This window comes from Monomorium pharaonis, chromosome 1 (assembly GCF_013373865.1).
Source record: "Monomorium pharaonis isolate MP-MQ-018 chromosome 1, ASM1337386v2, whole genome shotgun sequence".
Classification (NCBI taxonomy): domain Eukaryota; kingdom Metazoa; phylum Arthropoda; class Insecta; order Hymenoptera; family Formicidae; genus Monomorium; species Monomorium pharaonis.
Genome location: NC_050467.1, coordinates 21,041,245 through 21,068,481, shown reverse-complemented (window position 1 = coordinate 21,068,481; position 27,237 = coordinate 21,041,245). Strand labels below are relative to the sequence as shown.

The 27,237-nt window shown below is 36.2% G+C and overlaps 1 protein-coding gene and 2 long non-coding RNA genes across 9 annotated transcripts in view; 2 read left to right on the top strand and 1 right to left on the bottom strand.

Annotated features, from left to right (window-relative positions):
- LOC105834520 (nucleolysin TIAR) overlaps positions 1 to 27,237 on the top strand; it is a 532,534-nt gene that overhangs the window by 176,851 nt on the left and 328,446 nt on the right. The gene's annotated exons all lie outside the window — the stretch shown is intronic.
- Positions 1 to 27,237, bottom strand: part of LOC105829157 — a 257,974-nt gene that overhangs the window by 138,425 nt on the left and 92,312 nt on the right. The gene's annotated exons all lie outside the window — the stretch shown is intronic.
- LOC118648916 lies at positions 2,211 to 23,601 on the top strand. The gene is made up of 2 exons (XR_004965508.1): positions 2,211 to 2,370; positions 19,955 to 23,601. It is a non-coding gene; the product is annotated as an uncharacterized LOC118648916 (long non-coding RNA).

Sequence of the window (27,237 nt, the reverse complement as noted above, 5' to 3'; positions counted from 1 at the left end):
TTTTAGTTCACTCGGGGCACAACGTTACTTCGGTATGAAGCCGCACAGTAGTTACAACTGAATATGATCAGACGTCCATCCCGTTCTTTCAGCCCGTTACTTATGCTACCTTCTTTATATCAGGGATGATTGAATTAATTGTGCAATATGTCATTTTTACATTCGATAACTTTCAAGAACAAAAATGGTAACAACTCCTGCGTGTTTCTTCATTACAGATAGAGCAGTGGAGTTAATAACGATCACTGCAGAACATTTCAATTTATTTGAACGCTTTATCACGTGACCATATTATTAACCAAATATTATTAACTAAAACAACAAAAGTGCATTATCGAACGTGGACAAATATAAATTATGTTAATTAATGCTCGTACAGACAACCCCTCGTGTAATATATTTTCAATCGCGGTAACGCAAATGATATTGTCCTCAAAAGTTTGTTCACGTTAGATTCGTATATACAACCAGCGCTAATAGAAATTCGATTGATGAGATGTTGTGCGGCTTCAACGAAAACATTTTTCCGTGCTTCTTCCATTGGAAACGGCCTGAACGGCGAATCGCAAGTTACGATTCATACCCTCGCGTCGACTGTAGTCCCGATGTCTTCGAGAGGATTTTTCGTTCGCGTCGTGCAAAGCCCGAGAAACGAGCATTGGTACAGTACGCGCGTACGTTTTACGCGGCCAATTGAATTTTCGCCGAGAGCCAGACACGGCTGCGCACACAGCACGGGTAAACGAACGGCGAAGTTATATACGGTAAAATTAAAAAGCGCGCACGTGCGCGCGTGACTCAACGGTTATGCGGGGGCGACGTCGCTGCGTCGGTCGGTGTGTGGGTGCGGGACGTACACGCAGGGAGTAAATCACCACCGACTACTTAGCTCAGAACTGTTTCACGAGTTACCGTGTTCCGCACCGATTTAAAACTTTAACTATCCTTATAATCACATATTGCGAAGTTGATCCGTGTCCTTTCTCCCTGCCCTCCCTTCCTCTACCCGCTTCCGTCTCCGTCCGCGTCGTGCCGCATACCTCCTCTTACTTACGGGCCGGAGCAAAACTGTGCTTGGGTCGTTGACGAGCCTTGTCCAACTCGCTGTCGTCCATGCCGCAGGCTGCCGAGGAGAAAGGAGACGAGGGTGAACGTGGCAAAGTTCCGAAGTTAAAAATTGTTTAAATTGTCGGTTAACTGTTAGCCGCCGGGGCTAATGAAACGTGGAGCCCCGGCTATCAACCCTCGCTGCAGCCAGCCTGAACTACCCCCGCTCCCCTCTGTCTCGCTCTCTCTCCATCTCCCTGTCTTTTGCTCACGACGTACCTTTGACCTCGTCAGACGATACGACCGCACGAATACTACGAGGAACTCTGCAATCACCTTTCGTCCCTCGTGCTCCCGACGATACCGTCAACCTTTCTACTTACACCGTACCTGACGTTACCAAAATCTGCAAACTAAACAAAAGTTAAGAAAATTGTAAATCTTTAATGTTAACAGAGCTGATTACAAAATGACTCGTTTGGTAATGACGGCTTTGGACATCACAGAAGTAAAAGAGCATTAAAAAAGTGAAAATACTCGATAATTGGAGAACATACGTATGTCGGCACCAAAACCATCACGTCTACGTGATAATCAATTAAGAAATATTAAAAAATTGATAAATATAAGTTGATAAGAAGTACTGAGATGGGAGTTATGCGAAAAGAAACTTTCCAGAAGTTCTGAAACAAATGAACGAGTGGAATCAACCTGACAGTCGCGCAGGAAAAGTGTACGAAGATGAAAACCAGTAAAGTCACGGAACATATGCACGCCATTCTGTATTTTGTCGTTTTTGCTTCATCCCGCTTTTTGCCACTTCCGTTATAACGAACAGAAAAAGCATGCTTTTATAATCTCCGTTTTATTTTATACATATTATAAAGAATATTATACAGTACGCGCGTTACGTAATTGCATCCTGTAAGGTACGATTTATTACTTTGGCATCCACAAAGCTCATTTTACACGATGGGATTGTCGACAAAGCTCTTAGTTTGAAACTTATCAGAAAACTTATAATCAAAGAACTTGCAGAAAGTTCTGAATTTATCCTGCTTTGTAAAATAAAATGGGATGATTCGTCACTCGTTCGTTCGCATTCATGTCGCCTGTATATTGCGCTTTTGCAGTACCTCAAATGCAGCTTCGTCGGATAGATTCACGCCGAAGCGTAAACGTGTCAGCACCTTCGACGTTGAACGCACATATTTGACGAGCGAGTGATATGCAACCGCCAGATAAATCGAATTTACGATAAATCTGAAAGGACTGTGGCAAAGCCGTCTCTCCGGTTGCAGGACGAAAGAAATAGGGAAATATGTAAGTACATATATGCAAAGAGAGGGAGAGAGAGAGGGGGGAGAGGAGGCTTCAACGAGGCGCTCTTGGAAATCGAGTCACGGATATCGCGTTGAGGCAACCGGATATTCAGAGCTTCTCCGGGTATTCTGGGCGATCCGGTATCCACGAATAATCCTACCACGCTTCCGATCTTCATAGAACGTTAAATGCCATTGTAGACAAAGAACGGATGAAGTAAAGAGAAATAGAAAAAGAAACACGGACACCAAGGTACGCCTCGTGTCATTAAGTATCGAATAAAAAGAAAAAATAAAGCTAATAAAGTTATATTAAAGCAAATAAAGTTAGTGTGCAACATAAATCTGTACAGTCACCTTCGTTCCGTAAAGAACAAATAATAGCTTGATAGTCTGTTTAACGGGACAGAAAAGTAGCTCCGTCATAAAAAAAAAGAAAGAATTTTAAACTCTCGATACAATTACTAACTACACTTCGTTGTACGGAAAAGCTTAAAAGTTTTAAATATAAACTTTTTGGAGCTTTTTTTCTATTGATTACAAATAACAATGAAACGTATTATATTAAAAGTTGAATATATTCGCGATTTTTACCTTCATTATTTCTTGCTGTTTAATTATCTCGTTGTAAAATAACGTAAAAATAAAACTTTTAAATATTTCATTCATGTCCGTCATAATATGAAAAAGAGTTTGAATAAAAGATAAAAATAAATGAATTGTTTTGCCGTCACCTCCAAAAAATGAATACATGCCTAGTGTCATACGTTAAAAAAAATGTAATTTATTGCATATTTAATTTGAAAAGTACAAAATACAATAACATGTGATAGTACGATAAATTAATATTTGCAAATGGAGAAAATGTTAATATTATATTTTCATGTATACGATTGTTGAATCATTAATTCAAGCTAAAAAACATGTAATATGTAGCACATGTTTTCGTTTTCTCCCCTGTTTATAAATCATGAATGTACCCTAGTTTTTAACCTTCTCTTTGCATTGTATATTACGAAAGAAAAGAAAAGCATTCTAAACTTAAGATTTTTTAATTACTCGTTTCCTTTTTTTAGACTTTAACAGCTCTCTCACCCTTCTTTCTCTATGCATTCAATCTGGTCTCCATTATCTAGTTTGCATTATAGTTTAATTATTTTAAATTATACAATATAATTATTAACTTTTAATATAATTATACAATATAAATTATACAATTATTAAAACATTCTAAGACACTCTATATTTAAAGCTCGTGCTAATTGTTGCATCAAGAGTAGAATATTATGTTACACACACATTACCATTTTTAGACTAATAAACAAAATTTAAAAAACTATAATAGAAATAATATTAACAAAAATTAATATTAAATAACATTTTTTAATTTCTCTTTTCTTTTCTTTTTATATTTTTGTGGATTTCTGTCAGCCCTCATTGCTCTTACCGTTTTGGAAATTATTATCGGTTTGTCATAAGTCTCCTTATATTTTTCTCGCATCCAAACCGGCACCATCGATATATCGTTAGGGTCAAATCGTGAGGGTGTGTAAGGGGTAATATCGTCACGGATATTACTTGTGCAATGGAAACACGGCGTCTGTGTCGGTGGTCACGATCGTTGGAGTGTTTAGTCTAGTGTCTCCCGCTGTTGTGACAATCCATCCGTGCGCAAGCACAAAGACATGCGCGCAAGTTAACGCGTACAAACGTACGACCGCACTTCTCTAACCGCACAGATAGAACGCACACGTACCATGGGGAACGTACGACATAGAAGAGGGTTTAGGGGGCTAGGGCTGGGCCGGGACATCGGTGAGAGTCAGGAGAGAGAGGTATACAGCAGGAGACTACGTACATGCTCGGGATTACGGCGATCAATGCGGTAAGCCTTGTTTGTTTTGCGCTGGACCCATCTACGCTCACGTGTCCATACACACATACACAAACACATGCACACGCACATACGCACAACGGCGCCACATCGTTCTGAAATCAGTCCTCTCTGTGGATTTCATTCATCGTCCATGGTCTCGAATTACTTCGGGTCCGAGGTATCCGCAAATTGAAAGGTCCGCCGATGTTTTCTTTTTCCCGCATGTAACCGCTGTCATCGGCTTTCCCGAAGTATCCCGGAGAACGTGTTGCTCAAAACTCCCAACGACGGTAACGCATTTTAATCGCATTTTAGTTGCAGACTGTGTTGACCGTGACACACCATAATCCGTTAAAACATCGTTTTTCACGAACAACGCATAAAAATTAATATTATATAAAAATGCAATATTTGTAAAATAAAAGGTTAAACTCATTAACCTTTTACGATCTAATGTTTTTATTTATGAATGGCAATTAAACATGACAGAAAACATTTGCATGTGCATTTGACACTTCTTTAAATGCATAGGTACACATTCAATGCATGTACACTCGTCCTATACATTTATGTCGTTACGCGACTACAATTGCTCAAGTAGAGTCTAAATATATCACTGTCAAAGAACATTTTCACAGGCATATGATGCAAATGAATTGTGGCACTTTCCAAGACAAATTATTATACCTTCTCGCAAGTATCACGATACGATTATCACAGCTCAGATCCGACAGAAACTTCTCGGATACGTCGCATCGGGTTATTATTACCGGGTTGCACGAAGGGAAAAGGGGTAGTGTCATTAAAAATGCTTACCTGCTCAGGTGCCACTCTAGCCTCGCGGGTGCTGGCATGCTAGCATGCATTACTTTTTCACCGGCTTCGCTACTATCCCCCTCTACCCCTTCGTCCGGTACAACCATCTACTCTACCTTTGCACACCCACACACCAAGCATCGCCGTTGCGCGTTTAAGCGACCAACAGCCGCGGATCGAGATATCGGATAAAGATTAGGCGCAAGTGCCAACGCCGGTAACCTGAGCGTGGAAAAAGGGCGAAAAAATGTACGGAAGGATAGGTGGTGCCTCGACCGTTTTTTGCGTCCTTTCTGCGTAGGAAGACTTCGAATTAACTTCCGCGGCTTTTTCACAAGAGTAATAGGGCCAGCTGTAGACGAGATGAAAAACAGAGACAGAATTGGAGAACGAACAGTAAGAGAATATACGGTATAAGGGCCAGGCACAGAGCTACGGAAGCGTGGGAAAGAGTACGCGAATGGGTATACCTTCATAAATACTTCAAGAGCAGGCATCGGAAATTTTGCAGTCCGGTTATGATCGTCCTCAAGGACAGTGAGAGGGTGTATTCGCGGATGAAAAGAGGGTTGTGAATATCTGTCTAGTCTCCGATATATAAATCGTGTTATTCTAAAAAATAATTTACAACAAACAATCCATATTTCTTAATATATGTATAACAAACAATATATCGTTTTTTTTTGTAACACAAAGCTTTTCAAAATTTGCTTCATTGAGTTGATCACATTAATTAAAAAATCCATACAATCCATACAATCTGCACAAAACATCAGTTAATAATAAATATATTATAAGTGTCACATTAATAAGCATCCAAATTTTATCAATGTATACAGCTGACATTTGGAAAAGGTGTGCGTGTATATGTGTGCACGAAATAGACGTAGATTATTCAAACGAAGCAGGGGAAAGCTATTGAAATAAGTAGGGTCGAGTGGTTGTGACGGTGGAGTGGGATGATGGCGAGTCTCTCTCTCTCTCTCTCTCTCTCTCTCTCTTACTCTCTCCTTCCTCCCTTCCGGCTCATTGGTCGCCCTCATGATTTAACCTCGCGTTCTGTTTTCCAAACGACAAAGCGAAGCGAACGAAAGGTCTGGCGGGAAGAAGCGCTACTTCATTTTTCCAGCTACCTGCACTCGAGTAAAGCCATCTTTCGACACGGTTGGCGCGAACGCAAACACTGCTGCTCAGCACAGTGATGTTAACTCATACATGTCATACATATTCATCATTTGATGTATATCATTCAGAAATATTAATCAAAGGAATGAAATAATGTGCAACGTTCGAAAACTTATGTGATTGTAACAAATAATGATTTTTAACAAAATTCCAAATGAGTAAATTATAGCTTTACTTGTTCGATTTGTTCGCAATAACAATACAAATATGTAAAAAATAATAATAATAATATAAAAATACAATAAATATGTTAATCAATTTAGCAAAATAAATTGAAAATTTTGTAAAAACATTTTCGAATGACGATTGCCATTCTAAGTTTCTATGTTTCTAAATTAATAAATAAGTTATTCAAGTTAATAAATAATGTCTCAACTATGTGTATTATTCGTTATTATTTGAATGTTTCTTTAATAACATAAGATTTGAGAGTGCCATGATAATTTCAATGTTGTCGCGTAACTTTTAAAAAGTTTAAAACAATCATTTCGGCATTTTCGGTCAATCCCCCCCTCTTTCTCTCTCTCTCTCTCTCTCTCTCTCTCTTTCTCTTTCTGGTTATCTATTTAATTTACCTTTAATTCTTTAATACACAATTATACAACTACATAGCAATTAAATATGTTATAAGATAAAAAATGCTGAGATGAGTATCATACTTGTATCGTCGAAACCTTCCGGTAAGGATAAGTTCCGCTATTTCGATTTTTTGGTGGGAGGTTGAATAAATGAAACGTTGATTGAGCTCAGGGACAAACCTTTATTGCTCGTAGGGGAAAAGCCTTACGGCATAAAAACCCCTCAGTGATTATACGAGTTAGTAATGCTTCGACTACTCGTATCGTTATAACGTTCGTATTATAATTCGTATTATACGCGGGTACGCGGGGCCCCGGTACGCGAGTCAGACTCGCTACACTGCAACTGCGGGATAACCCTGACAGTTGGTGAATTGTCTTATGATAAACGTTCGAAGGTTATATAAATGTATATACTAAAACAATTACACGAATAATCGCACTGACTTTAGACTAAATACGTGACCGTACTAGACGAGATCTCGCACAGAAGTGAGTATCCTTTTCGCTGACCCTACGTAACCCGCTACCCCTACCTTGTAAGGTAGGCGGTCATAGATTCACGGTCATTCGTTGTTTTACACCGTGGGCGGTCACAAGTTGCATCATCTTGTCTAACATCCCCACTTCACGCTACGGGAACTTCTCGCTTGTTCTGGAATTTTCTAAATCTGTTCTACGGAACATACTATTGATCATTCTAAAATACTATTTCGTGTCTTGATCCATACCTACGAATTATGCTCTGATCAAGCTATCCTACCTCACATTTATTTTTTTGCATGTCATAAATTGAATCATTGGTAGCGTGGAGTCTGTCCAATCCTTGTTGATTCGTTTCCAAGCTCTTGTGATTCTCGCGTTTTCCAAAGATATGCGCAAGAATACACGTTATACGCGTGAATAAAATATAGACGTACCTATACGAACTATATTAGTAATGCATTAGAAGAAAGAGCGAAATATGGGATTTATGTTTATATATATGCTGAATATATATATATATATATATATATATATATATATAATAAAATTTCTAAGCACAGCATTCTGAGGTTTATATTTGAGAATATTCTAAGTATAGTGTCGTATTTATGAATCATAATTATAACATTATTTATTTGCTAATCTAAGAAATGCTTATATATTATGTATTAATTTTTGTAATAAAAATTATTATAAAACATTTTCTTAACATATAAAAACGTAATATAAAAATAAATGATTTGTATTTAGCATGCGCATAAAGACAAATAAATTTAAAAAATAAAACTCTTTTTAAACTTCTATTAAGATTGTAAAATAATTGTTCATATAAATTATATAGAAATAATTATCTAGAATTTATATATATATATATATATATATATATATATATATATATACACATATACATTCACCACTTTTCGAAAGAAGCGAGAGAGATCGTAGGATTTCTTCTCGGAAAGTGCAATTCCCGCAAATGTTACTATTGCTTTGCAGTCTCCTCCCACAGCACCTTCTTCGTGCTATATTCCGGCCGTATCTATCACTACCTCTCGTCGCCTCGAATTCGGCTCGCTTGTCGCAGAACTTTCTCCATAAAAATAAACGACAAAAATGAAAACTGCATCGACGAAACGTAACCGCGGCGACCAACATAACGACACTCGATACAGAACTTTAAGACATGATAATGCATTGATGTATGAAAAGTTGTACCATCTTAATGTAGAAAACCTTTCTGCACATTTTCTTCCAAAATTTTTATATTAAATTAATTTATATTAATTTGAACTTTATATAATTCGTAGAAACCCATAAAAAATTTATATCATTTTTTATTAATTGGTTAAGTAAATTCTAAAGTTTCGTTATCTGTTCTAATTCTTTCAGCTTTGTAAAAATATATTTGCCAATTAATCTAAACTATGAGTAATGATTTAGTTTAACTATATAAAAATAAAAATAAAATTAATAAATGATACAAACTAAAAAAAGTATAGTGTCCACAGCAGGACATAGAAAGAATAAATGTATAGAAAAAGTATAGAAAATTCGCACAGGAAAGAAAAGAAAAAAGAGAAAGAGAGAGAGAGAGAGAGAGAGAGAAAGCAAGCGTATGTATGTGTATTTACATCATCATCTCTCAAACTTACGGAGGCGGGTATCCGGTGGATATTTTGCTGGATGTTTTCATATACATCCAACAGCGGCAAGGGAGAAGCCGAGGTAGCACTTCGCTGCTGTAAAACAGAGCATTATTATCCTTCTAGTCCATTACCCAGGACACTACGGAGGCCGGGAAGTCGGGTGGAAGAGGATGCCATGGCAAAAACCAAAAACCCGGGCAACTACGGGCAAGGGCCATTGACTCCAACACTACCGCCTTTCAGCCCTCGACGTGATTTATCTCCGGATTCTTGGTTTTTGACTTTCATCTCCCGTTCGAATACCGCGGGCTGCTTCGCTCTTTTTACGATATTCCGCTCGTGGCGTTTTGATTTTTCCCCAGATTTTAATATTCCACTCGGCGCGCAATGCGATTCTCTATGCGACGCTAAACACGATCTCATTTTGATATCAACCGAAATAAAATAGTCGGCGACAGGGTGGCAAATATGAAACGAAAGGGAATTGCATTCCGAGTAAATGAAAAGTAAGAGAACACACTGTGTTCCTACAAATAGGTGGCGTTTTCTCTTTTTTCCGTTCATTCGTGCAAATTTACATTTTGTCACGTTACATCACGTTTAAAACTTCCGCCACATATCTGTTAGCTTTGTAAATCAAATCACACAACAATATGGTGGATAAATACAATTTCAAGATAGAACTCGCATCGTGTTGTTTCTAAATATACAATATAATCTTTAACGTTACTCTGACAAACGCAACAGGTAACATACCGAAAAATATAAAAATTTATTGAAAGAAATTTTACGAAAAAGAGTGGACGAATTAACGTCTTACTTTCAAGGCGGCCACGTAATTAAATCCAAACCAGCATGATCAAGAACCCCTTAATTACGGAGTTTAATAAGTTCCAGGCAGTCGAGCGCCTTGAGCGTTTACAAAACGCAACGAGTTCCACGTTCGTCGAACTAAACCCCTTTCAGCCCCCTGCATCTACAACTTTCCTCCAAAATGCCATTTCCACCCTTCGATTCGTCGGCGTCGAATGCCGATGAAGTATGTGTCAGTATCACGGCCGTGGAAAGTTTTCGGTCTATGCGAAACGCAGCCGTTGTTGAAATATCTCGAAAGGTCTCGCGCCCTCTCCTCCATCCTCCCCCCTCTCTTGCCAATTCCCCTCGTCGGGCAAGCAACATAATATCAAGCAACCCCGAATCTAAGCATATTTAAGCCGAGGCAAGGAAGAAATATAGGTGCGTTCGCCGAGGCGGACTTGCGGAGGGAAAAGGCGGTGGGAACCAAAGAGGCGGTGGTTGCATACCCACTTTTTTATATACTCCCGCCATGGAAGGTTATGAACACGGAGCTGGAGGCATATGAATAAAGTGGCCAAGTTTTTGCCACGTATATCACAGGGTAACGTTCGCGCCTGGTTTAAAACGATTATATATATGCTCGCGGCTCGATGTAATGTTACTTCTTTCCACGCGGCACAATAGGGACCTCGTTTAACCGCGCTTGAGTAATTACAGCCTGGCAGGCGATGGATAGTTTTGTCCGCGAGCAATTTTCTGCGATTCGCGCGCGCTCCAATATTCGGTTATTAAAGTAGATAACGTACGCCCTCATAATTACAAATTTAGTCATAATTGCAACATTTCAAAGGATAAATTTTATGTTAGGGTCTATGGAGAACAATATCGACAATTATTAGATATGAGAAAGATTTCGAAGAAATTTTAATTCACAGTTTTATAATGATTTTTATACAAGTCTCATCTTTTATAATGTACATATACGATGGAAATAAAATAAAATAGATTACGTGAGTATATATTACAACGTGTACTTGTATGATTGAAGAAATAAACTATTATAACAGTTCTCCTTTAAATGTCGATAAGCTCAGTGATATACTCTATGTTAATGTGCCAAAATAATGCTCTGACAGCGTGCCAATGCTCGAACAATAAAGCAACCAGAAGAAGCCATTATTTATCCTAACGACCGACAAATCACATTGCTCCGTATGTATATTATCACGATGACATAATATACTATCGTGCAAATGATTCGATTTGAACCGCAATTAATCAGTCTATGACTCGCGTAAACTGGATATTCGACATGTACTCTCTCTCTCTTTCTCTCTCTCTCTCTCTCTCTCTCTCTCTCTCTCTCTCTCTCTCTCTCTCTCTCTCTCTCTCTCTCTCTCTCTCTCTCTCTCTCTCTCTCTCTCTCATCTCGAGCACCTACTATCTCGCAATCATATCCTCACACTCCCTTCGTCAAAGTCTGCGAGTTTCAATCTGCCTATTGGCGGATGGCGCCGCAGCGTTTACATCTTTATACGACGTTACAGAGCATAGACGAAGCTTTCTTCATCCCTCAAGCCTAATCAGGAAGAGTAAACTGGCAGCGATGACGGCAGAGGGTGAAAGAACGGAGGAATGAGCTAAAAAGAGGAAGCCAGGGCGGTTTCGGAGGGTGTTTTACCCCGGGGTGAGTTAGAAGCGAATCGATGCGTTATCCAGAACAGACGTTGACTAAAAATGAAGAAAGACAGAAGACAGAAAGAGAAAGAAAGTTAAAGGAATGAATTTATATCGCGATGAAACGAAAAGAGCGCGCGGGAAGAAGAGCGCTTTCGCGTATATATATGTATATGCTGCGTAAGTGTGAGAGAAAGATAAAAGCTAACGTCTAAAAACAGAAGGAGCAATAAGAGATGAAGGGAAATGGTAGAATATCCCACAGTACGTATGGCAAGGTAGTTAGCCAATCGCATTGCTGTGCTACACCGCAGGAATATGAATGAGCGGAAAGCTCACCGCATTTTATAATTTTCTTCCGTTTGTGCGTCGGTGAGATAAAGTGAGGTTGAGAGCAGAGAAAAGAAGAGAGAAAAGAGAAATAAAAGTCATGCCACGATTTCTTGTTTACGTAACCCTTGATTGAAAATACCTCTATTTCTCTTTTGCATGAAAGAAATGTCCATATAAGTGGAAATTGGCATACAATACCGCGTGCCGTTATTGAAAAATTTTATATATATATATGTCCTTGTTTCACATTAAATTTTTATTTTTCACGTAAACGAGACTATCCATTTTTTTTTTCGTGCAAATAACTTTTTTTTACACATCAAAAGACAGTCCATCTGGATTTTAATAGCAAACACGTTTGTTATGTGTGCGTTGGAATGAAAGAAAATATGTGAAATGGAACATACCGATCGGCATTTGTGAGCGCGTGAGCACAACTCATGTTATATGTTATGACATTGTTCTTATCTAAACTAATTATACAATTACAATTTTAATTAATACAATTTTAAGTTTGTTTTTTTTTCTCCCTTTTCTGAGAATCACAATAATCAAAATCACTGTACAATTCTAGTGAACCGCTTTACCTCAATTCAAAATGAAAATCACGATGAAATGAAAACTTGCCAGTCACATAAAGGCCAGCGTGTACAGCAAATGCTCATACGCCGCTTATTGCGACAGGATTCGCATAAAATACGGAGTGAAAGCTCGCACATACGACGAAATTGACGTTGTGTGTGATATCAAACGGAATTTAATATGAGCAGCGAGGCTTCGTTATCAGCATCGCGGGGCGCAGCACTCCATTTCATTAAATTTGTTCGATGAAAGCATTGCTGTATTTTACAAACTAACAAACGAAATAGCGAGGCTAATGGCTATCGCTGTTGGCGAGTAAAAGGATCCCTTAAAAATAGTATATAGTTCTCTCTCTCCTTCCCTCCCTTCCTCCCTCCCTCCCTCTCTCTCACTCTCTCTCTCTCTCTCCTTCTTTTGCTCTGGGCAACACATCGGCGATAACCGTTGTACGTGCTCTGCTATTTAATAGAATCTTAAACTAACAGTACAGTACAGTAGTAACATGCTGCTTGTTATGAGGTTTTTCGCGAGTCACGTACAAGTTGCATACAAATAGTGGACTTAATGTCGATCTCAATTTTTCTCACGAATAATATTAATTTTTTATTCTTTATATAAAAGGCAAAAAGTAGGAGCAAAATCTATATGTATTCGTAATACTAGCATTCTGATCAGCATCATAGACTAAAGGTATCCATATACTATTCCTTTGTACTATAATAAGCCGTACTAATTACGTTCTGCGACAGAAAAAAATTGAACCCAAAGGTAACGGATGAAAGGAGCCCGCCATAAAGTGGAGATTATCAGAAATAGAGAGTGCGCACAATGAAATAAGACGTGTGTCGCGAATGCTTCTTGATCCAGAGTGATCCCCTTCCGCTATAGAGCTTATCTTTGCATTTACGCAGCATATATATGTGTGCACGCGGTCGTTTCCCCGTGGCAATGTCTGCTTACGTATATGTACGCGAGGACGGCGGCAGGAATGGTAAACTAAATCAAAGAATTTCGCGGATTTACCGACGTGCAATCCCAGGATACTGCAAATGCACGGTCTCGGTAACCTCTTGTAGAATATTTCTCGGGGAACCCGGTGGTTGCCTTCCCGCTATTTCTCTCTTTCTCTCCGGCGTACCCTACGAAGACCGCTTCGTGAGAAAAAGCTCTCCCCCGGGTATTACCGATCTTTCGACCTCGTTTCTCCGTTGCCTCGTAACTCTCTCACTATTTGTTATCGTTCCTTATCTCGGTCAACTTTAAACGGCCGTACGCGCGAGTTATCACGCTCTCTCTAAACTGTTTCGCTCTGTTACGTTCGAGCGAGTTACCGCGCACCTTGGTGGATTATTATTGCTCCGGCGAAAATTGAAACCGATAACGACGAAGTATCACGAGTGAGAAAGAAATTTTTATTTCGCTAGTGTTGCGAATTGCGTCGCCATTTGACGTTATCTCGATTCGATTGCGAAACTGTAAATAGAAGTTACCAACGTTCGGCTTGATGGATTGGTTTCCGTAATTACTCGATTTCAATGGAATAGTAAATTATTCTTCAATAAAGTAATAAATAATTTCTCGCGTATCCGCATCTATATAAATCCATGCAATTTAACTGTAGAAATAACTCCAACACTCTGTGTATGTGTGAAATTACTAGAATTCAATATACCAAATTGTATTAATTATCGCATTTCAATTATTTATAGTAATAATCAAATTACTATTAAAAAGATAATACAAAATATATTATACGTATTTATTATAATAAAGAAATCAAAAAGAATTAACTATGTATAATTTAGCAATTATATTATTAAAATATTACTTATATTATACATTTTACTGTTATTCTTTTCCTTCTCTTTCCGTGTTTCGCTCTCTTTCTGTTACACGATTGTTATTGTTTGTTACGATGCGTTATCGAAAGTCATATCGAGCACACTCCCATGACAGTATCGCGTCAATTTCATCGATCAAACCCACCCAATCTCTCGCCTCACAAGTGACGCGGCGTAAAGTAACGACGATAAAGCTGCGCAAGCACGACGCCGGGTAGGGTGATAGTAATGAAATTTGATAAAGTTATACTACGAAGCTTTGTCGTTCTCACTGTCACTCTCGTGAAGAAATATATCAGGTAACAGACAAATACAGTGAGTCAGAGAAAATAACAAAAAAATAAATCACATAAAATATAACACCGTCAATGAATAATACAGCCACAATGTGGAAAACAGTGAAAAACACGGTAATAACATTTACATAACTGTTATAAATATGTTTCTCTCTCATTTTTTCTCTTTTTTTTCACATTATTATTTATCATTGAAAAATCATTCATTAAGAGTATTGCCGATTCCCCAGTTTTATAAATTCAATCTAGTTTGAAGAGATGGGCAATATATATCTGAAGAAGGATATCATTCAATTACGTTTTATGAGTTATGTTTTTCGACTGTCTAATTGGAGAAAAACAGCACGATATTGCGATTACAAGACAAAGAAGAAGATACAAAGTAGACGATGAGAAGGCTAAGAACAGTTGAGTACTAGCGGCGCGTCTACGAGGACAGTGTTCAACGAAAGAAGATGAAGGAGAAAAAATCTCTAAGGCGTTTTATACTTTACGCTCCTCGCTTTACTCTCTTCGCTCTAGCCGGAAGCTTTATACGTTTCTCGTTCGCTGGTTCCCTGCATTTGCCTTTATGTCGTCAGAATGCGTGTGCGCCGCGAGGCACCGTTGTAAATGTATAGCACCTACTGTGCGTGCATAGCCAACGCTCGCCTTACGGCGCGCATTCTGTTTTGAATGAAGTTTTCCTGGCCGTCGTCATCGTCGTCGTCGTCGTCGTCGTCGTCGTCGTCGTCGTCTTTCTCGTCGTGCTCCTCTCTCGCCAACGAGTCGCTTACCAAGCGTCTCCGTCAAGTTAAAACTCAGTAATGATAATGTTGGATAGGAGCCGCGGAAAATGAGAGAGAGAGAAAGAGGAAGAGTAAAATGATAGAGGACAACGAGAGAGAGAGAGTACAAGGGTAAAATGAGGACGGGGATAGGAAGGCAAGGAGAATGTCATATACAATTCATACGTACAAACCTTGCGAGACATTTAGGATGCACATCCGGTTGCCAAGATGGCCGACCGTCGACTTCCGGCCCGGCAGGGAGTTGACTTTCGCGTTGCCATTGTGTGCCAACTCGCACAAAGATTCTCTCTCTCTCTTCCTTCTCTGGTTCTCCTCGCAATTCCTCTGTTTCACTCTCTTTCTCTCTCCTTCCCCTCCTTTCTCTCTCTCTCTCTCTCTCTCTTTCCCTCTCGTTCTATTCGAAGAGTCATATCTTCTTTCTTCCCGACAAACTTTGGCTTTGTCTCTCACTGATGTGTACAACAATGTATTGGGAAATGCGTTAAAGTTTTGTGTAAGATCTCCAAATACGCATATTATATCGCAACATTAATTTTTTTTGTTTTATCTTTTTCTATATGAATTAGTTTATAAGAAATAATGGTATATAGTGTATTTGTGAGATTTTATTTATCAATGGATGTCGCTCAAATCTAATATTTAACAAAGGATTGTCGTAAATAACCTTTTGCGTGAGTACAATGCAAAATATATGTTGGCATTTGAAATATAGTTATCGCGTTATGGAGGTTTCATAGAAAAGTTATAAATTCATGTGGATCCCCGTACGCAGACAACTTTCGGCGGCATCGATCATTCGAGAAATATCCATATTTGAAGTTTCTATAAATAATAACAAACATAACAATAAATAACGAGAGTATCTAGCGGAAATATATGCAATCTTCGTTAATGCATAAAGATGTTAAAAATTCAATCAGTTTCGCGAAAATGTTTGGCGAGAGGACAATGTTCAATAGAATTAATTACTCGGCCAGACAAGCTTTCAACAGTATTATTCAATGTCATTTTTCATATACGAGAATGCACAAATGTGTCACTCGCTTACGGAAGACTGACAATTGCTATCGCCGAAATTTGTATCCCACGCACTGAAAACCCAGATACGCTTTTGACATAAAGTAAGGAAAGAGATACGATATTGCGCTTGACGCAGTGTCGAAAATTAGCGTTTCCATTTAAACAAATCGATTTAACGGCGATACAAACGAGCCGCTGTAACCGCTGCTTTCACGAGCAATTTGCGCGAATTCCGGATCAATCTGAAGAGTAGTCGTATTTTACCGTTTTTCCCCACGGGGGCCTCGACGTGCTCTCTCTTTTTTGCCAATTAGAATATTAACGATTTATTGCTGGCAATTTTGGCAGACTGCGCGATTCGGTCATCCTGACTACTATACTGCCGACGTATACGCGATAAAGTTTTTGCTTAAAAAGTCCCTGTCCGTTTAAGATATTCCGGTCTGGTATAGCTAGGGTTGGCTAAAACATCAGGAATAGGAGACGGAGAGGCCACTTTCCTGATATCCCTCGGGATGAGATGCTATGTTTCGCCATGCTGCGCCCTTATCTCGCCAGAATCATAGCTCGCATCGAGGAGAGCTTTTGAAACTCTTTGTTTATAGCGACTTGAACAGACTTCGATCCTTTGTGCATAATCGTTGATTAACTATATCACAAATTTTAACATACAATTTTAAAAATAGAAACCTGTGTCAGTGTGGAGAGAAAGATAAACATTAATTTTTGGTTTTTACAAATTATAAAGATGCACGCATCGTACATAAGTCGTAAACTTTACATTAATGAAAAAGTTAATATTTATTTCAATTATACTCCTGTATAATTTTACTAAATATTAAATAATATTATTTATCTAATTTCTTAGTATCGATCTCTTCTAAAACATCAGAAAAATTGATGTAATAGAAACATACAAAATAAAATCTATATTGGACTTTCTCTTGAACTGCCATGTTTTCGTCTCATAGACCTATGATTCCATGTGTCCAGTAGTTCTCTTATAGTCGACTCTTGCTTTCATCGGCCAGTTCGATTCAGAGTGGCGGAAAATTTTATGCGACGGCTGACGTCCCCGCAAACACTCGATCTCTCGCACTATCAATATTTGGTATATGCATATTCCGGCATCGGGGACGAAGAGTTACGGTCGACGAGGGGCGCTTTCCTCTCCCGCAAAAGAAGGGGAGAATCGGGCTCAGGGGTCGAGAATTGTAATCGCGAAGGTGTACTTCGAGGTACGTTCCCCTCTTTGCCCACAGTATGTAGCTTTCGTGCGGCGACACCGTATCTCCAAGTTCAATGTTTGCTCAGCTTGATTCATATCCCTTGGCCCACTCATCCCTATTATCCTTGGCTCTCCACAGGACTCTCCGTACCCATCTTTCTCTAAACCTGTACCTGCCTATACCGCGTCTCGCGTAGAAAGCCATAGTCGTATACTCCTTGTCCCCTTTCGCTCTTTTTACATGCGTGCGTATGCATATATACATACGTGTATATGTATACGCAATAGCATAGGCGGGTAAGACCGTAAGCTCTTTCGAGACTATGCTCTTATAGAATTCAATTTGAAAGACATTTATAGTAGTCTCGAGAACGAGGAAAAGTTAAACGTTAAACTCAGAATAACTCTACATATTTTCGATTAAACGTTAAATTAAATATACATATGAAAATTATATATACACATGTACATATACGTATGTTTAAGATCGTAGATGTAAAACAAAAAAAAAAGTTTTTACTTTCTCATATTGGTTAATATTAAATCTGATGTAAGTAAAAATATTCTTACTATAAATATAATCATAATTAAATCTCTTTATAATAGAGAGAATAAAATAATAAATAATTTGTTATAAAATGTTTTTTTTAACTAATTATTTGATAAAAGAGTCAAGACAAATAATAAGAGTACAAATATTAAAGACAATAATGCGAATACTTGCGAAGAGATCAAGATATCTATATTTATAATTTGTGGTCTCAATCAATCACTTCTATTCTTTTACTTATAGTTTAACAACATTACCTTCTATATGTTTTCAACCCTCTGATTTGTTTACAAATCTGCTAAAAAGAAGGGAAGAAAGAGAGAGAGAGAGAGAAAGAGAGACAATTCTCCTTTTCAAACAGTAATTACGACCCTTCTACAGAAGGTCGATAAAATATTCAATTATTCCATAGCTTCTGATCTCCTTTTAATATAAAATTTAATGTAAATTTTCAAATACCAGGCATTCTTTTTACAATTTCTCAATCTATATACCACTGGATTACTCATGACGTTTTCCAAAAAACAAAAAGGAATGTCAGTTTCATATTTTTTAATTTAAGAAATTTTCTTGAACACTGTAAACACACAGCAATGTGTATACACGACTCGATTGTATGCAAATGACGTCCGTGACTTGTCAAAAGAAAAACAAACTCAGCACGCATGCGCACTATCGTGATTGCAGCGCTGCAGCGGGAATATTTGCAAACGGAATTTTTTGGATAAGTCTCGTATTCTCCAATTTCTGTCTAAATTAAATAAATAAATAAATAAATATATATATATATATATGTTGATCTATATAGCTGCAAATCCACCCTTTGCATTAGCATTTTGAATAAATATTTTAGTGTATTTTATGCGATAAATTTTGAAAGTAGCACCCAGTAAAAAGAGCATTATCTAATTTAAATAATTAGATTTACGATTGTTATGTTATATTTTGTAAGGATTTATTAAGATCTTAAAGGACGGTATTCTGGTTTGGAATCTTCAACTGGACCAAGCGCTTTAAGCGTAAATTGCAAAGTACAGTCGTGCAAAAAGTCACGTATGAAGTAATAAGAAAATTTGAGGACGGCGCACGGTATCATTTGTCATTGTCAGCCTGACCTCGAATGTGCAGACCGACGTTCCACATTGTTCTATTTCTATGCTTTTAACAATATTGTACATCACGTTAGCTTCTTCTCTTTTCACCGTGCTTCTTTTGTTGTCCTTCCTTGTCTAACTCCAACTCCTCTCAGTCACTCAAGTCAGCGAACGATATATCTTCATGCGGTAAGAAAGGGACATCCAACAACCACCTTTACGATCCTTTAGAAGACACCACAATTTAGCCTTAATTTCACGCTAGGATTTGCGAAGGCAACAGAATTGCACCATTCGACTTCCATAAACTAACAGCTATTGCAAGAGAGATACTAGAATGAAGTTTTAAGATCAAAAGATAGCCTTATTATAGATACTTGATTAAAATTTATAATAAATTGATTAAAAGTTATAATAGTGTTCGTCACTTATCGTAAACTATTGTACAAAGTTCCTTAAAAAGTAATTTATTATGTATGTTTATAAAAATTTATATCTTCTAATAATTCTAACAAAATGATAATGAACAAATAATAAAATTATTATTTTGATATAATTTTAATTTAAAAAAATTAATTGAAAAAACAATTCCAAATTATTACATACATTGTTAAAGAAATTTTAAAATAAAGTCTCTCATGTAATCTATTTATTTTAACTTTCAACCTATATAATATTATTTATTTTAACAATTGAAAAAAACCTTCAAAAACTTATAACGTTACATAGCAATAAGTTATTCTTAAGAATTTTGTGGAAAATAAAAAAAATTATTTTTTCTGTTTCAGGTAAGATAGCCGATTTTTACGAAGCATAATATTATTCGTTACAAAATTGATGATGCGCAAAACCATGTGAGCAAAAAGTTTATTACATATTCGAATTTGTGAATTACGAACTCTACGAACTGCATGCTGTGATTTTATTTTGCTCTGAAGTTCTGTTTAATATCACATTAAGCATATAATTATTATGAGCCTTTTCCAAAAAATAACTTTCTCGTCCTTTTTCCCGCATTAACCAAAACTTTGATATTAAGCACTTGAATATTCATGGCGCGGCTTTTATTACATGAATAACATTACCTTTCTTCACTCCACAGCGCGAAGCATTAGGGACGTAAATCACGGCTCGAGTTCATACATTTTACATGATTTTAGTTTATAACGCGCAGTTAGCGTGGATCATTAATTTCAATAATCCTTCGGATATTGCTCGCGCATAGACGCAATTATAAATGTAACTCTTGAATGAACTTGTGTTATCGAACTCATATTAGACTCTATGTCTAATACTCTTATATACACATATGTATAAAATATATGGCCTAAATAGATCGTTTGTCTTTTTCATTTTCTTTGTTTTTTCAACATTTCTTCATCTGTTTTTCAATATTTATAATAAATAACAGTTTATAGACATTTCAGCAAATCATAGAAAGTTAAATCTAGTTTAACTTTAAAGTTTTAAATCTAATTGCATAATATCCAATTGAATTAGAGTTAATCTTTTTAACTGTAATTCTATATCAAATTATACTGTCTACGCGTACTTGATTTTAAAACTTTCTTTATCAAGATAGTAAAATACTAGATTTTATATAAGACATTTTAACTTTCTTGTATAAGTTATTTAACTAAAAGAATCACATTTTAACAGTATATAATTTAAATATTTATAATATTTATTAGCAAGAATTGTTAAGAAAAAAATTTTTTAAGGAGATGCTACAATTATTAGTTTTACTGACTAAACAGCGACTTACACATATGCAATTTACATGTGCACACAATTTACAAAATATCAATACGTCGCTATATATTACTATAATATATCAATATCACAAGCATAAAAAACAAATTTTCAAGCACACTAATTTTTCATATTAAATATCTAAGCTTAATTCTAAGAACTCAACATTGTTTTTTCGTGTAATCCATACATCATGTCATTCTTGTTCTGTTACAAACACAGATTACAAAATTTTTGTATGAAATAAATATTAGCACACGTTAATAGCTATAGATGCCATATTGGACTAAGAATAAGTAAAATTAAATTTTTTTGTTCTTGTGTGACATAAAATCGACCAGCTTGTATTATTAGTTATATTAACCTACACTTTAAACGTGGAAGATTTTTAAATCCAAGTAAAAAAATAGCTTGCTGAAAAAATAACATTTGTGATCAGTAAAACAAAAGAACTTTAACATCCCGTTCAAATGTAATTTAAGTTTTACAACACATAGCACAAATGTACAATAGTTATATTATAAAGAAATATATACAATAGAAAGTATTATGTAAAATTATATATTATATTTTATATTTATATTCTTTTTAAATTACATTTTAAAATTACTAATTTTATACATATATATTAATATATTTTTTATTTAACATTTTATGAAACACAATTATATTAAATTCTATTCGCACAGTATAATTCTGCTAAATGAAGACGGGCAACCGATTATAGAGCATGACCACGTACAACAGTGACTAAGGACAGCAAGGGTGAAAACCAACCCTTGCGCACCTGCCCGCTCCCATGTTCGATTAGCGATGAATTATCCCCAACCAAGCTCCCATGCCAGTAATTCTACCTGTTGGTCTAAATCTCAGTCCGTTCTGTTCTCCCACTGATTATTCAGCTATCAAACATTTTCGAACGTTAACGTTTAAATCAATCGAGCTTTGTATTTCACGCGTTTCACGAGAGGAATGCTTGTGCAACGTGGCAAAAAAAAATTAATTTTGTTCATGTAATATATAATAAAATGTTTCAAATGTCGAAATATTTTATCATATAATGAATCAGTAAAAATGTAAGTGGACTAAAAGAAGAAATTTTTATCTGACACAAAACAATTTTTAATCTGACAGGGAGTTACTCACCAACTGATATTGTTTAAATTACTCTTAATGAATTGTGTCAGCAACAGTAGCGGAAACCATTGCAGATACAATTCATTCCAAATTTACTCTACCTTGCATCGGACATGTGATCGATAGATAGAAATACTCTACGAGGAGGGAAGTGACCACGTGTACCTTTCTCATTTTACAGATCCGATTTTGGTAAACTTAAAAATCACTTGTTTCTCTTTGGATACATGTATCTTTTGTTATCAGTATTTTATCATTAGATTGTCTGAATGCAATTTCATAAAATGCAAATCATTTCTCTATAAATCAAAATTGTATTAAAATAATAGATTTAGACAATTTATTTAATGTAGATTATTAGGAATGCGCGTGTTACACATTTTCTATATATCTTCTAATTTATTTATATAATAGCCTTGCAAAAATAGTTACTGATTCGCATTGACTTATAGCTGGATAGAATACTTTAATCTTCCGTGCTGGAAGATTTCCAAATATTTGATAATAAATAATTCTTCACAAAAATATTCGTCATTTTTATACTTACATCGTATATACAAAACGTGTATTGTTGCGTAAATTGAATTTTTGTATGGTTTTATCAACACGTTCACGAATGTCCGTGTAAGCAATAATCATAAAAGGTTCAATCGCAAGATATTGGATCACGAAAGGCGATACAGAAGATAGAAGATAGACAAAGAATGTAGAACGGGAGATACGTGATGGAGATGTTAACCTTCTCATCTAGTCGTCGTGAATCGTTATATCGTACCGTGCTCTGTATATAATGGCGCGACTTTGCCTGTTCGCAAAACGGACAATATCTTTATCTTTACGAGGGTTTGAGCTTTTTAATTTCATGACGAATTATCGTAAACGAAATGCCTACACAGCGAAGCTTCGGACCGTAGTACTTTGTTAACGGCCACACATAAATCTGTCCGGACGTTCAAATATTAACTGTTTCATGATATACGATCGCAAAGCTAAAATTGCACAGTTATAACTACGTTCGACTGCAGTTTGCGCAGATCCCTCCCCTGCAATTTCGTAAGCGGCAAATTGATTATTCGAGCACGACATCAATCCAATTTTACTGCCTGGCTAGTCAAATGACAGAATTAAACATATGGAATTTTTCTTAAGCGGATATTTGCTAAGAACACGGGTGACTATATATCACGTAAGGGAGATTGTCCGTTCAGTTACGATGACATTTTTTCGTACTACAGAGGATATGCAGGATTTTTGGTTGAATGTTAAATCTCGGCAGACGGTGCGGAGACAGAAAGAAGAATATGAATTACGCATCCCTGGGACTTATTTGGCTTTCTGGCTGAAGCTTTGAATTTTCAACAGGGAAACGCTTGAATTTTAATCAACATATAAAGTGGCTATTTTTCAACGTATATTCCTGGATACTTTCAGCATGTCTCGCAAAAATATGAATATGAATAATTTCCTTATCACTGTGGATACCACTAATATAGAAGATGCTATGCAACAGAAAATATAAATAAAATAAAAAATATGAACAGATATATTCAAGTATAAATACATATCGAGTTTTCTTATATAAATGTTCAAATAATGTCTTTTTTTTATTCGTCTCAACACTTAATTGTAATATTATATTAGTCTTAAGATTATATTTTTTATTACGAAGAATATTCCGAATTTAAAGAAGCACTCGCTTACGACAGTTGTACATGAGATTGGTGTGTAACGAAATTAAATATTTTAGTGCTTCAATTCCTGGAAGTAATCTAATATTGGTTAAGAAATCTAATTTTATTCATTGTTATATAATACAGTATCTACTCGTATGGCTGTCTGAATCGACTCAGGAATAAATTATTAAAAATCTAAAGATAGATTGTCAAAATACGTAGAAAGTCTCTTATATGTTTTGCTTTTTAATTTAAAACAAGTATAATATTTTTCTTTAATGGACAAATAATCATTAACTTTAAATAAAATAAAATAAGTGTATATTAGATCGACATAGAGGTATAGTTTAACTTCTTTTATAACTTTTTATAAATTTAATAAAAAATGCGATGCTTTTTCGTGTAATGTATTTTATGAAAATAGATTTTGTGTTTTATTTCTTCTTCTCATTTTTTATTTTTCACTTTTATTACCTTATCTTTTCAATCACAGTTTTTAAAAATTTTCATAAATAAAAAACATGTCAAAGTCAATTATAAAATTAAAAGACATTAAATTATATATTAATGAGAATTAAGACTTTTAATTAATTAATTGTATAATAGTAAATATAATACAATTAAAAAATTATAAACGAGCAAAAAAAAATAAATTTTTCATATAAATATAAATTTATTATTTTATATAAACCTTCTAAAGTAAAAAATTTAACCAAATACAGATATAGAAAAAAACTAAATTGAGTTTTTACTTATTTTTAAAATTTGTTCAATTTACTTTAGAAACATAAAATATATTGAATAGCATAGTTCAGTTGTATAAAAATTTGAACAAATTATTATTAGATTAAAACACTCTGTATTAATAAAAAATTTCATATCTACTTTATGTATGTTTGAAATTAGTGCATATGGTATCTACTGTGTGAATACACAAAGATACGCGCAAAGTTTGAAACCCATGTTTACAATTTTCGGTACATGCACCCCTATAGGGAACGCCGGTAGCGTGCCATTGTTGGCACATTGTTAGTACTAGACACATGTATCATCAAAATGTGAACGCCCTCACTCACGTTACTGCAAATTAAATTTGTTAAAAACTAATATATACTAAATATTAAGAAAAAATGTATCAAGAAAAGAATATAATATAGACTAAAATAAATTAGCAAAAAAATGTTTAATTATAAACATTATTTTATATAATATATAATTATAATACTATATTAATATACATTTATATTAATAATTGTTAAATTCAAAATAACTGTCTTTCTCTCTTTAAATAATGTAAACTATTTTTTATAAATTTATGTGTAAATTTAATTATTACTAAAGAATATATAAACATTACACTACTTCGATTGACTTCACACACGTATATGAATGTATTATATCAGATAAAAAGTTACAGTCCTTGTAAAATGTAAAATTATTAAAGTCCCACATATAAAAATGGAATTTAACAATCATAAAAATTAATTTTTGCGAACAAATATTAAACAAAATAACCGCATGCGTAATCTCAACATTGCATTATTAGTAAAAGTTTTTATTTCTCAATTGATTACTTTTTAAATTCGACATCCATGAAAATTGAATAATACTGGTAACATTTTAAAACTTTATAGTACCCATTTTTACACTATACGAGCGCTGGTCAATATTAGGCCTCAGTTTTTTTGCATAAAGTAAGATTGTGGTAGAACAGAAGAAGCTTGGAGACTTTCAATGTAGGTACAACATTCGCCCAAGGGCGAAGGAGAAAGAGAGAGTTAGGTCGGCGGATAGCGAAGGGTCGACTACCTCGTGAAATAACAATTCGGTTTCGATCGCGAGGAGTCTGGAAATTTTCATCTCCGCCCGAAGGCACGAGACACGATGGTAGGGGGACGGGGGGTGGTTGGCGGTCCATTCTGGAAAGGTGGCGAGAGAAGGAGGCTGGATCCGTAGTGGGTGCCAGGCGGAGATGGTAAGGAGAACTAGGGGATGAAACTGGTGAACGAGAGGGGTTCGGATGGAGAAAGGGGTCGGCGGCGGAGGCGCGGGAGCGGCGAAGGGTTTAAAATAATAGTAGAACACAGCGGCTGAGTCGGTCGCGTGAGGAGAGTGAGGAGAGGGCTCCGCCCCGCGAAATATGGCGAGCTTCGCCAGGACGTGATTGGGTGACGGGAGGACCCCGAGGCTCCCAAGCCAAGACATTGGTGCCCCCTTTTCGTGTTACTACCCCCCTGTTAACCATCCTTAGGTACCTGGAGGGTACCCTCTTACCACTCGCTCTCTTGCACTTTCTCTTTCGCTTTATCTCATCTTCTCCTTCACTTTCTCTAGTCTCTCTCTCGGTTCCGCGTATTTTCAGCTTCGGAGTTTTCGGGGTAGATTCAGTGAATTATCTTTGCCCATTGTCCGGATGACGCAACCGGTCGACGCTCGATATCTTCTGACACGCGGGCATCGCCACGTGGTATAATAAAATATGAATCGTCGGCGGATCGTCACTAAACAGTAGTACGATTATTACTAATCAGACGCGATACAGTCTGACTAATGATGTGATCGTACCACTTCGGCGAATCTCGTAGTTAAAATATCTACCTTTATTTTACGAGATTTTTTTCACATATTATATGATACTTTTGAAATAATTATTTCTTATCATAAACAAATATTTTAAATACAAAATTAATATTTTATATAAGTTTAAAACATATTTCTAAACATAAATTTCTTGTTTAAAGTAATAATATTCATTAATAGATTAATAATTGTGAATAGCTTTTCGATATACATACATTATTTTTCTCTCTCTACGGATATTAGTTTTAAATATACGTATATCACTCTACATCTTTAAATTTAAAATAATTCTGTTGAGTTATAGATTAAATCACACATAATAGTGCAGCATCAATATCAAACATTCCATTCTTTTAGCAGTACCATAAAAAAAATAGGCAACTAATTATCGTAAAACACATTGCCAGCACTTGAATTCCAAATATTTCAGATATTTCTTTGACACATGAAACGACCCGTCATCCACGACAGCTGAGCTCATATGTCACAAAATATCCTTATCCGCCGTCTAGTCGATACGAATGGGCACCGCTCGATATCCCTTTCGCATGCGGAAATCGTACATAGTGCGGGAGGTGAAATTCGGTTCAGCTTCGAGGTGGTCAGCAGAACGAGCTTCCGGTCTGGAGACCCGATAATCTCGGCTGCGCAGTTCCATGCATGGAGTTGTCAATCAGGGTTGATGGTGTCCCGCTGGAACGTCCGCTGTCTGTCCGACTCGTCGACGGATATATACGAGGTCCGGACACCGCACGACATCCGCAGTATTCATGCGATCTATCTGATCGCCTTCCTGTTCGCGAGCAATACGATCGCGCGGCTCTCTGTTTCGATTCAATGTAGTATTAGGCTTTCGCGTCGCTCCGTTCCGATACAATAACGCCGCGATGAAAGTAGTCTCGCGATCAATAACCCGCAAGATTAATACG